Source organism: Anser anser (assembly GCF_964211835.1).
Source record: "Anser anser genome assembly, chromosome: 12".
Taxonomy (NCBI): Eukaryota; Metazoa; Chordata; class Aves; order Anseriformes; family Anatidae; genus Anser; species Anser anser.
Window position 1 is genome coordinate 4,901,436 of NC_139733.1, and position 11,670 is coordinate 4,913,105.

The following is an 11,670-nucleotide window of genomic DNA, read 5'->3' on the forward strand; positions in this document are numbered from 1 at the left end:
GTCAGCAGCACATACAACTAGGCAGATGTCTATGAAGCGCTGCTCATAACTGCAAAAGACCTTTGTAAGGTTACCTCAAGGCTTTTCAGAATGGGAAGAAAATATACTGGGATGACAGGTGTCACAGATGCTTGTTGCGAGTATAAGCTGGGGCAGCACTGAACAAGTGTAAAGAAAGCTGCGTGAGGATAAATCACTTCTTCATGGAATGTATTACTGTTTCTAAGTTGGAACAAATCAGGAGAGAGGGTACTTTTGCTCAAGAAACGAAAAGACAGATTTGTTCCACAGGCTTTTTCACCTGGAAAAAGTTTGCATTTTTCTTTGATAACAAATAATACACAGTGTAACAGTGTATGTCTCTGCCAACTGGGGCAGAGACTAGGAGTTATTACTAACATGGGCAGTTTGTTGGTGGCAAATTATGATGAGAATTAAAGAGAAGTACCATGGTCTACTGCATAAGAACTCAAAGGTTGATAGACATCTAAAAACTACCTAATTCATAAAGATTGAAAGCTATGGATTAAAAAGAGCAACACAACTGATTAATTCCAGTCCTTATTCGAATGCACGGCACAAGCAAATGAACCAGAATGGAGCAGGTGTTAATGAACCAGGTGTATCACTTTTGTATTTTGTATAAATATTTCCCGGTGTTTGTCAATATGTCATTAGAGCTATGCCTTATTTGCATATAATGAAGAATAGAAGTGGACACCAAGTAAAGTGTTTGTGGGAAGGAAGCTAATGAAATGAGAAGAGCAAGAATTAGCACAAAGAAGTCCATTGCTAAGGAGCATATTTAGCTCAGGGGATGGGAAAGGCTAAATGTGGGGAAATAGCTCAGTTGACAGAGCTTAGACCAAAACCTTTATTTCACAAAACACTTGCTTGTGAAAGTGAAGCACAGCTTCTGGTGTCTGTAAGAGTGCTAGGGAACCAGAGGAATCCTTGCATATTAGACAGCCAGCACATGAGTCACCAGGATTAAGGTCTGGTGAATTGGCCAGGTATTGCCCCATAGCAGCAATGATAAAAATGTAAATGTATACAGATTTTGAATAAGAGCTATGTTTCATGGAGAAAATGCATAGAATGCTATTTGTTGTTGTCATGTGCAAATTATTTTTTAGTTGTAGCTGTTTCATAAGAGTTACAACTGGAACAGATCGGAAAATATAGGTCGTGACCATAAGAGACATCTCATCAAACATAAAAGTGAGGACCCAAGGTTAGGAGGAGGGGGAGTAAAATAGTAAAGGTGCCACAATAAAGGAGTTTTACAAGAACGTGTTAGGAATGTTGATTCCTATTTCTGTTTGTCCTTGTTGCTCCTAGGGAGCTACAGGTGGTAGGAGCCTAATTTGCCTTTGTCTATTGCCATCTATACAAGCAGCTTGAAGACTGTAATTGTTGTTTCGGCATACACATATTTGCACAGATTGTGCACAGTAATTGTTGCTGGTACTGAATATGATTATATTGCATTTTAATAAAATTTCAGTAAGGCGGTGCCTCTAATGACTTGCTGTGGGAGAAGGAACCTCTGATGGAGAGGAAGAGAAATAACGTGTATACTGGGATGAAAAGCTTCAGCAGCATTGCTTTTTGTAAGTTAGTAAGATAGTAAGTCTAGATAGTAAGGCTATCTAAGGTTCTAGGAAGAAGTTTCTTAAACCTAAAGTCCAGCACTGACAAAGGTACCACTGTGAATTTCTTGAAGCTGCCTTGCAGTCAGTAGAGGAGGTTTATTTAATTATTGGTTTTAAAACCTAGCAGTGATATCAGAATGTGAATGCTGCACCAGACTCATTTATAGTGAGTCACTAGGCAGTTCTTTATGTTGGAAACAATTCAAAATTAATACTTACCTTGGCATTATCTGGAAGCGTAATGTACTTTGCTCTTTTCCATTACCTGGCCAGGTGGTCAGTAATTACACTAATAATGTTATCTCGGTTATTAAAGAGTGTTTCATCTAACTAACATTATTAATTTACGTGCATCTGGTCTAATTTGTGCTTTCAAGATTTTTAATGATTATATGTATGATTTTGTCTTTCCTTTCATTTTTCTTGACTCCATAGGCATAAAGTCTTCTTGGTGGGCAAAATGTGATTTTTATCTCCAAGTTTAAATTGTTTCAGTGATTTTTATCAACAATGGCCTGTTATGATTCTGACCAACAATGCAAGTCTGTCCAGTCTTGAATCTCCCACTGCTCTCTGCTAGCAAGAGTGAGGCTGTTCTAGTTGTAAAGCATCATTACACAGTGCTCCCAATAGTTCACTTCAGGCATATAAGCCAGAAGCGGATTTCATACAAGCTTTTCTGACCTTTGTTAGAATCTTCATATTTTTGATTTTTTAATAAAAGAACAATTATGGTAGCTTGTTATTAAACTGTTATTAAGGATCAAATCATCAATCTTGTGGCATATACCCATGTTACTCTGAGGATAGTGTGCTATACGTGTTACACTATTTTCTTATTAATTTTCCATGCTAGGACCATGATTTTGAAGATCTTTCTATTATTTGGGTGTTCTACATGATAAAGGAGCAAATCTAATTTTTATTGAAAATAAATGATAGCAAGGAAGTGAAGATCTCACTGGTAGGAAGTTAGGGATTTGTTTGTTCCAAAGCTAAACATGTCAAATGAAATTTGCTGGATTGTGCAGAACCAATTACAGCTTTAAATTCAATATCTCACAAACTCCTGGTAGTAGGAAAGAATACTACCTATGATGCTGATATTAAACTGACAAGAGCAATGTTACATGGTGTGTATTTACACTCACAGCTAAAGAGAAATCTGATTTTAAAATAGCGTTATGGTGATTATTCCTTTTTCCATCCCATCCTTTAAATCTGAAATCTCTCCCTGCCTACTCTCTCTTGGAGCTACAGCTGGAACCCATGGCAGGGGGGTTGGAACTAGATGATCTTTAAGGTCCCTTCCAACCCAAACCGTTCTATGGTTCTAAATACCACGACATTACTTGAGAATGCCCCCATTCCCTCCCACTGCATTCACCACAAAAATATTAGAAGTCCCAGTTTCTCCTGCTGTGAAAAAGAAAAGGATTTAAGATAGCAGACCTGTAGTGGATTTGAATCCCAGGCAGGAGGGACATTTGTTATCAGCTCTATACAGAATTCAGATAGCAGTCACCTCAGTAAAAACTTTAAGTGACCTTTGGGGAAAGCTGAGGCCAGTAATCAGTGAATAGGGCAGCAGGAATTACTGTAAGGCTGTGTCCCATAGTACACCAGCCAGAGATCTGGTATGTCTTCAGGATTTCTTCTCGTGTCTTTGCATAATTGCTCTTTCTGTGTGGTGCTCCCCAGAGACAGCTATCAGGCACATCATTCTTGTGCACTAGGGAGCATGACCGAGTCTGGCGTTATTGCAGCCGTGGAGACAACATGAGGACTTGGCCCTACCAGATGATCACTATTTAGCTATAGCTTCCACGTTTCCGAGTGCCCCACTGCAGAAAGGAAAAAACAATTTTATTCATTTACTCATCATTCAGGAAGCAGTGGAGACTTGAAACCAGGCACCCTGAGTCTCAAAACATCCTTCCTCTCCACATAATGGAGTTCAAATGTGGTGCCAAAGACAGCAAAGAAAGCAAAATTCCACCTTCTTGAGAAAACAGCAACAGTAAGCTTCCCTACGTCATACTTTATGCTGCGTGTTTCTTGTCTAACTGGAGAGTGAATTAGCTTTTCTCTGTTGGTTTTACTTTGTCTCTTCATATTAAGGCTGGAAATCCTGGAAAGGCAGACCTAAATCTTATAGGGAAAGAACAGATAAGCAGTTTGATTTACTTTTAACACATATGAGTAGTTTCATTATTTCATGGGAAACTGATAGCCTATCAGCGGAAAATGTATGCTTTGGCAGCCTGGATCTGATTTATCTTAATATGGAGCCTGGCGTGAATTTCCAAAACACTTCCAGTATATGATAACACCTTTTTTTATTATTATTATTTTACTTCATTCCATTGTTATATAGAAAGGACACCTGATGAGTGGCTACAAAACACTTCATTAAAAGTTCTCAGAAATAACTTTTAGTTATGCATAGGTGAAAGAAAAATTATGAGTTGCCTCCTTTCGCAGATGTTCATATTCATCAAATAAATTGCAGCGTATCCACAAACTATGCAGAGTTCACTACAGGAATGAAGTGTACGTGTTTTAGTGGTGCTTAGGAAGCAAAAATCATTAAGTGTTCTTTTACTTCCTTGTTTAGACAGTTGAAGAGTTTTAAACAAGAGAATAATAAAAGGTGAGGAATTAACTAATTAATTCAGTTTTACCTAATTCAAAGAACATTACTACATTAAAAAGCAACAACAACCACAACACAACAAAAAAAGTATGTGAATTCTCAGCATTTCAGTTGCCATAGGGAGGTTTACGATGACATAGAAGCTTTAAACCTCTGAGGACAGAGCAGTAGGGTATTCTTAAGAAATGCTTCCCATTTGCTATGTTGTTTCAGAAGTGCAGAGAAAAGTGCTCAGAAACCAACAAAAATAAGCATACATTGATAGGTACAAACAGCTTTCTTGTGAAAAAAAATATGTAATGCCTCATGCTGAGTTCCTGGGTGTAAAGTAAAACTTCCCACATTTGCCACACTCAAAACTTCTTTTATTTATCTCACATTTTTTCAACCAACCATGAAAATTGGGATGACACAAGAAAATACAGTGTATGAGCAACCTGGAATCTGCACGTTCTCTAAGCTAACAGTTGGGATGTTTTGACTGAAATGGACTGCAGATATCAGGACATGTCACTATCTCAGCAAAGGAAGTTGGTTTTGGCAGCAGCCCTTTAACTGTGTGGAGGCTGATGATGATATTCTGCTCTTGAATAGGATAAGAAACAAACAGAATCAGTAGGTCAAATGGCCATATTTCTGTTAACATGAAGGTTATAGAAATATCCCTGTTGTAGCATTTCCACAGGACGCATTTGTAATAAGGGAAAACAAAAGAAAACAAACAAAAAAACCCTTTATAGTTAATACATAAAAAGAGCTCAGAAAACAGCAACAGCTCTAGCATCTGACTCTGAAAAACTATAAGAAATATGAAATCAAATCATTGAGTCCTATCTCAAGTGAAGTTCTTTTTGAATCCATGGACGTTGGTATATGGTAATAATGGATAATTGTAGTGCCAGGTTAAATAGCACTTGTTATATTATCTACTGCATTAAATCCATGACAAATATTTAATGGGTTTAAATCTGTCTTCTCTAGATTTATATAGCAGCGTGAGGGTATAAACTTTACTAAAGCTCCATGTAATAGATATTTGAATCCTGATTTAAAAAAAAAATAAATTAAAACACCACATCAGTTTTACATTCTGTATTTTTTTCCTGATCATCACTTTCCAAAATATGATCCCATTTGTTTAATATTTTTACTCTGTTCCCTTAGCTTCAGCAACTTCCAGGATACTCCTTTCAACAACTCTACACTCACACTCAAATCCCATGCTTTCCACAGATTTTACAGAAATTGTTCCATGTATAGCAAGGAGCTGTGCATCCTCAGCAAGTCGACAGTGCAAAAGGGAGAATTCTCTTTCTTACAGGCTTACATTCATACGCACAGCCTTCTGTCTGTATATAGGTTAATGTATGGGTAAGTGTACACACAGATTTTCCCATAGAAATCAAAAATGGGAAGGAAAACCTATCTCCACCTATTTTCTTCTTTAGTCAGCAAAACACAGTGTTCATTTATGAAAAGACAGAGGTTTTCCTTCTCTTAATTTTGTTCTACAAAAAGCAGTGTGCAGCCATTACATGCGTCTACTATGATTCTTGTCTAATTGCAGCCAGGCAAGGAATCTGCTCTCCCTTAGGCCGCTTTGTAGCTAAATGTACTTTGCAGGGTACGATATGATTGCATGGCCATTTGCAAACAGATGTTAACCTCTCTGCCCATGCTTCAAGCCAAAAAGAAATGAATTAGCTCAGTTTCAGAAGATGGATGTACATATTCAACCAATGCCTTAGAATTTGGGGGCCAAATTCACAGTCGAACACTTTGAACAAACACACATGGTAAAATCAGTGTAGAATTAATTGATTTTTTGACTCAAAACCTAAGTGCTGACCTGGATAAGCCACAGTTTTGCATTTTTATTTTTATATTTTTTTGCTACCAGCTGTGGCACTAAATGGAAATGGTTTGGCATACAATAATATACGTTATTTATAATCAGGTCAGATGCTGTATTGTGCACTCCTCCTCTGTAAACTGCTAACATTTGTACTGTTTTCCCTTCTGAAATAAAAGACAGGTTATGCTTCTTTCTTCAGCACAGCCCTCTCTCAGCTCCTTTTAAGTATCTTATTGTCATACTTACCTATAGATAAATTCTTGCTGGTACTTTTTTGGTGGACGGAATGTACACCTTCCCTGTAGATAGCATAAGCATAGTGGAGACTTCAGAGATAAAACAGAAATACCGGTCATATAGGAAAGTACTATATAACTACTATACAATCATTGTAACTACACATATCAGCAGATAAAAAGATATAATATTGCTAACTTTGTCCCTGTTTCACAGCATCTTTTTTTCTTAATTTAAATTCAGAGCATAAGCTTCAAACACAGTGGGCTTCACAACATTTATAATGCTGTCAAACAACCCTCTAAACTATGTTATGAACCATGAGAACATTTTAATCTCTTGGCATTTTCTTAACAAAGACAATACTACTGCTGCCTGAACCAGAGGTGTTACATTAGCCACGTAACTGTGCGTTATATAAATTGGCATCTGTATTTGTGGTTTGCATTATGCATTGATGAATGAACTGGTGATGATTTAGTTTAAATAGATTATCAGAATTTTTGAAAATGAATACCTTTCTAGAAAATTTCCTTTATGTTAAAATATATTTCAAAAAGCATATTACATGAGAAATATTAGTATATATCGACTCATAACATTAACATTTCCCGTCACAATAGAGCCATTGAAAAAAATCAAATGAAAAAACATAAACTGCTTAAGATTTTCTGCTTTGTTGAATTTTTTAAAAAGGCTGTTTAGATGAGAATATTTTTACCTTACGTATGAAACTGCTTAATGCAACATATTCTTTTGCTGTGACTGCACATGCCAGTGCAGCAGGTGGAGGAATTGTTCTGCAGAAAGTCAAAGTTTCACTCTTTTGAAAAGCTGCAAGATCTCTTATATAAATGTTTAAAAATAAGAATTAAGAGCTAATTTAAAATACATTGCAAATGCTATGGACATAGCAATTCATCCACACAGCACATATTGGGGGAAGAGGGAGGATGGGGTCAGCTTTTAAGGTATTTATAGCAGTACTGAGAAGTTATATGTTGACCTGTTACTCAAAAGGTACTTTATAAAGGCAGCTGCAGCTTACAGAGCAACAATGGCAGCCTGAAGTGAAAAGACTGATGGCAAATTATTTTAATACTGATACAAATATGTATACATATATATCTTGAAGGAACTACTGTATGACAAGATCACTGACTCCCTGGGACTCAACAGCTTCAGGGCTGAAGTTACGAGAACACAAAGTCATATTAAAAATAAGCTCAGTTTCATTCCAGCAAGGATCAGTGCTGTTTTGTGAGGGCTTGAAGATATTCAGATACTGAAGATTAACAGAGGCAGCAGAAGGGAAAGTAGCTTGGATCCTTAAACTCTAATCAGTCTTAAATGTGCTCAGGAGGTGTCTAAACAGATGTGGTTGTTAAACTCTCTGTATCAACAGTTCCGCTCAGTAGTTAAAATACTCCCAGGGAACTACTTCAGAATTAATTGATGTGGTGTCCCTCCTAATGGCAGGCAAGAGCTGGAAAACAATAGCAAATGTGAATCCTCATTCAGGTGCTGGAAGGAGACGCTTCCTTAGTTCCCTGCTCGCAGGATCAGGACCAGGTTTAGGCTGCCCGTGTCCTGGTGCCCGGGCTCCATGGCACATGTAACCTTAGGCTCTCGGCATGCTTACCAAAGCCCTTTCCTCGTGTTTCAGTGATTACTACTAAAGAAACAAAGGGGCAATGATTTACCTATAAGAAGCTCCAGAGCATGGTGTGTAGACACAAGAATCCCACTTGTGTGCTTGTGTCTGAATGGGAGATGAGCACGGATGGAGGAGCCAGTGAACTCTTTCCAGACAGGTTTGAGTCTCGGTGGTCTGCTAGGATGTCAGATCTGAAGCTCCTTATTCTTCCCTGAGGAATTGTCAAGTTTCTGCAGAAAATCTTGAAGGGACTATGCTGAAATTTCCTTCTGATGTCCTAGGACTTGTATTTTATTCTTCTCTGTGGTGTGGGGATTTCACCCCCTACTGCTCTCTGTCCCTCAGTACTATTGCTCTTTATTGTTCGTCAGCATCCTCATTAGCACAGTGCAAATACCGTATTTCCTGTTCGTACTGCAGCTTTTTGACTTTCTTAGCTGTAATGCTTAGAAAATCAGTACAACAGTGTAAATGAACTATTGCTTTACCTCATTGCTGCTAAACTGGGAAAACAATTTGTTGGAGAAAGGGAGAGCTAGATTAATGAATTGTTCTCTCCAGTTGTTGTTGGTTTTTCTCTCTCTTTTTTTCTCTTATCTTCTCCTTTATTTAATTTTGGAATCTATATTTGGGTTCATTTTGTTAAGTATTTTGCAAAATGGTACTGGCTGTGGTTTTATTTTATTGGTATCCTGCTTGGAGAACACGCTTGTTACTTTGGCTGCCAGGGAGATATTTTGCAGCTACACAATTAGGAGCTGGCTGTCAGCTTTCTGTTCCATGCCACTGTTTGCCTCTCACAGCCCAACCAACTTTTCTAGTCAGACCCATACCGTTGAAATAGACTGTAATGAGAGGCTTTGTGGATGTTGCTTCATCCTACCAATGTGTAACACTGCTTTTCCACTTTTTAAATGCTTCTCTTTCAAACCCTTGCCACTCCTCTCTGTCATTCAGTGGCTGTGCAGAGCCTGCTGCCCTGTGCCGCCGATGGCTCCTGGGTCACTGTGCCAGAACCACGGTGACGCAGCCAATTTTTGCCATGCCCAAACCTGCTTCCCTGCCATTCTCCTCAGCCCCAGCCCCATGAGTGACCACACATGGCACAGCTACATAGCTATAGAAATGGTGGCACTAAGATCTGAGTTGTTGAACCTGTAGCCAGGCACCAGGACAGTTAAAGCGTTGTAGGTGCAGCAGTTGGGGTGTGATGGACTACACAGTTCTGCCTGCCACTTTTCCCCTCCCTGCCTGACTCAGACAACATTTTCTGCGGTTACATGGTGGCCTTTGAGTGGATGGTTTTCCCCATTTGACTACGTCAGTGGTACCAAGTGGCAATGAGTTGGGCTGCGCAGACCACTGGATGTTTTGTGTTCTTGTATTCCACAAGAAGACCCTCAAAACCAGCACTGCCATGTGGCTGACTCATGTCCTTTTTGCTTGACAGTACCTGTTGACACTTACGTATATGAATGATTCAACCGAATGTGTTCTCCTCCCTCTCATTTATCACTACATTCAAATTGGACATTCTGCATATGAAAATTACAGGTTACTGTGAGCTGCATTTGAAAGGGTGATTCACAGAAGAATGTAACAGGCAATTGTTGCTGGCATCTAGCGATGACTTCATCCCTTGCTGTTGTTTCAGCAACAGAAAGAAGCTTTATCTAGGATGGGTTTCTGACCCTTCACATGGATTTTTTATCCTTTATTTTATACTTGTCCACGAGCAATCCTTTTCTAGTTGTTGTGGATCCTTAAAGTATGAGAGTAAGAAACAGATTTGTACCCTACCTTTGCACTGAATGCTACAGGTCACTTTTCTGGTACTCTGATATCCGCCGGCTAGCGATCAGGGTTCTGAGCCACTTCTGCAGGCACCTTTGTATCACTGTGTGTAAAGTCAGGAGATAATACCACCTAGGAATGAGGACAACCACACCGCTGAAAGAAAGGTACACAAGCTATACATTGTCTTAAGTAGTCAGCAACCAGAGAGAGGCAAACAATGTTGTCAAATCCCATCCCTGAGGGATGATTCTCTATTCTGGCACATTAGCAGAAGTTGTTGCGCTTGTTTACTCAGCACTAGAAATACACGTGGTTTAAGAGCAGTAACCACTTGGCTTTTGCCCATATTCCATGCAAAGACCGAAATGTTTCCAGCTGGAATGGGGCTTTTTCAGTTCAAAATCAGATTAACTTCCTGGTGGGGGATAATTAGCGACCTGAAGTTAGATACTTTGCAGAGATTATTTGTACAGGTATTTATGTATCAGCTGATATTTTCATAGGCATTCAGGAAGCTCCTTTTGAGAACTTTAACCCAACACCAAACTCTGATTCTTAGTCAGCAACTGTGCCTCAAGAACTGACATCTAGAGGCAAGGATAGAAAGCAAATCCACCTTATTATTCAGTTCTCTCTTCTCAGAAGGATTTTGTAACAGATGCAACACTGCCACACAGCATATGTCTTCTCGAGACTGAACATTTCCTTGCATACTAAGAAAAGAACATGGAGCTTGTGTTTAAGATCCATATGGGTGATACTGGCCAAAATATTCATCACTGTAGAGAACTATATTTCCAGATATTCATATACTTATCACAGGACAAAATATCCCAAGAAAACCTTCCCTAAAAAGAACTCCCTAAATTTACCTGGAAAGTATGAATCTCAAATAGTTCTCCCAAAGGATTTTTACCTTTTCATAAATGTCATAGTAAGAATAGTTGAGGCATGAATTCTGTTAGAGACTTGGCTACCAAAGCTAAAGGTTTGGGGTAACTGTATTAAATCTTGTTTTCCAAAATAGATTGTTAACAGAGGTGAACATCACTTTGCAATGTGGAACTGTATGTTTTCCTTTTAGTGAGGTGTTTCGCCCTAAACGAAGGTATTGGGAGTCTATTGGTGAAAGACTGAATGGGGGCAGATAGTAACTCAGGTACATAACAGGAAGTGAAACAAGCTTTGGTTTGGTTTGCATTTTATTTTATTTTTTTGGTGAAATCAGGAATTATTGCATTCTAATATATGTACAAAAATGACTCTTATCTTACTATGGCGATCAGTCATGGACCACATTACATTTTAACTACAAATTGTGGGAATTTTTAAAACCTAGAGCGAAGCATATCCATGTTTTATAATGCAGGCTCAGTAGCACATATCTTCTAATGCAAATTACATAGTTAAATCCGTCTGTATTCTGCTGGAATTTTACCCCTTAATAATTCCAATGTTTTGTGCAGATTTAATTTAGTTCTGCCACCAGATGGCACTGGCAGTGGGTTTACATTGAGAAAATAAATGCATTATCAACAGCGTTCTAAGGCAGAGCATTAAAATCAATTTAAGGCAGAACACTGCTTGCAAACAAGGATTTTGCATAACAAGGGACTGGTTTCTTTGCCAGTTGGATTTTGTAAGAACTGATATGCAGAGTTTCATCCAGCAGCATGTTTACTTCCTTCTTTTTGGAAGGAATGATATGTTTGTCCAGACCTTGTCAAGAATTCTTCATTATTTTGTAAAAAAAATAAGTGTAAGATGAAAAGCAGAGTGTCTGAATTATAGTTCTGTTGACCTTGAGTTCACA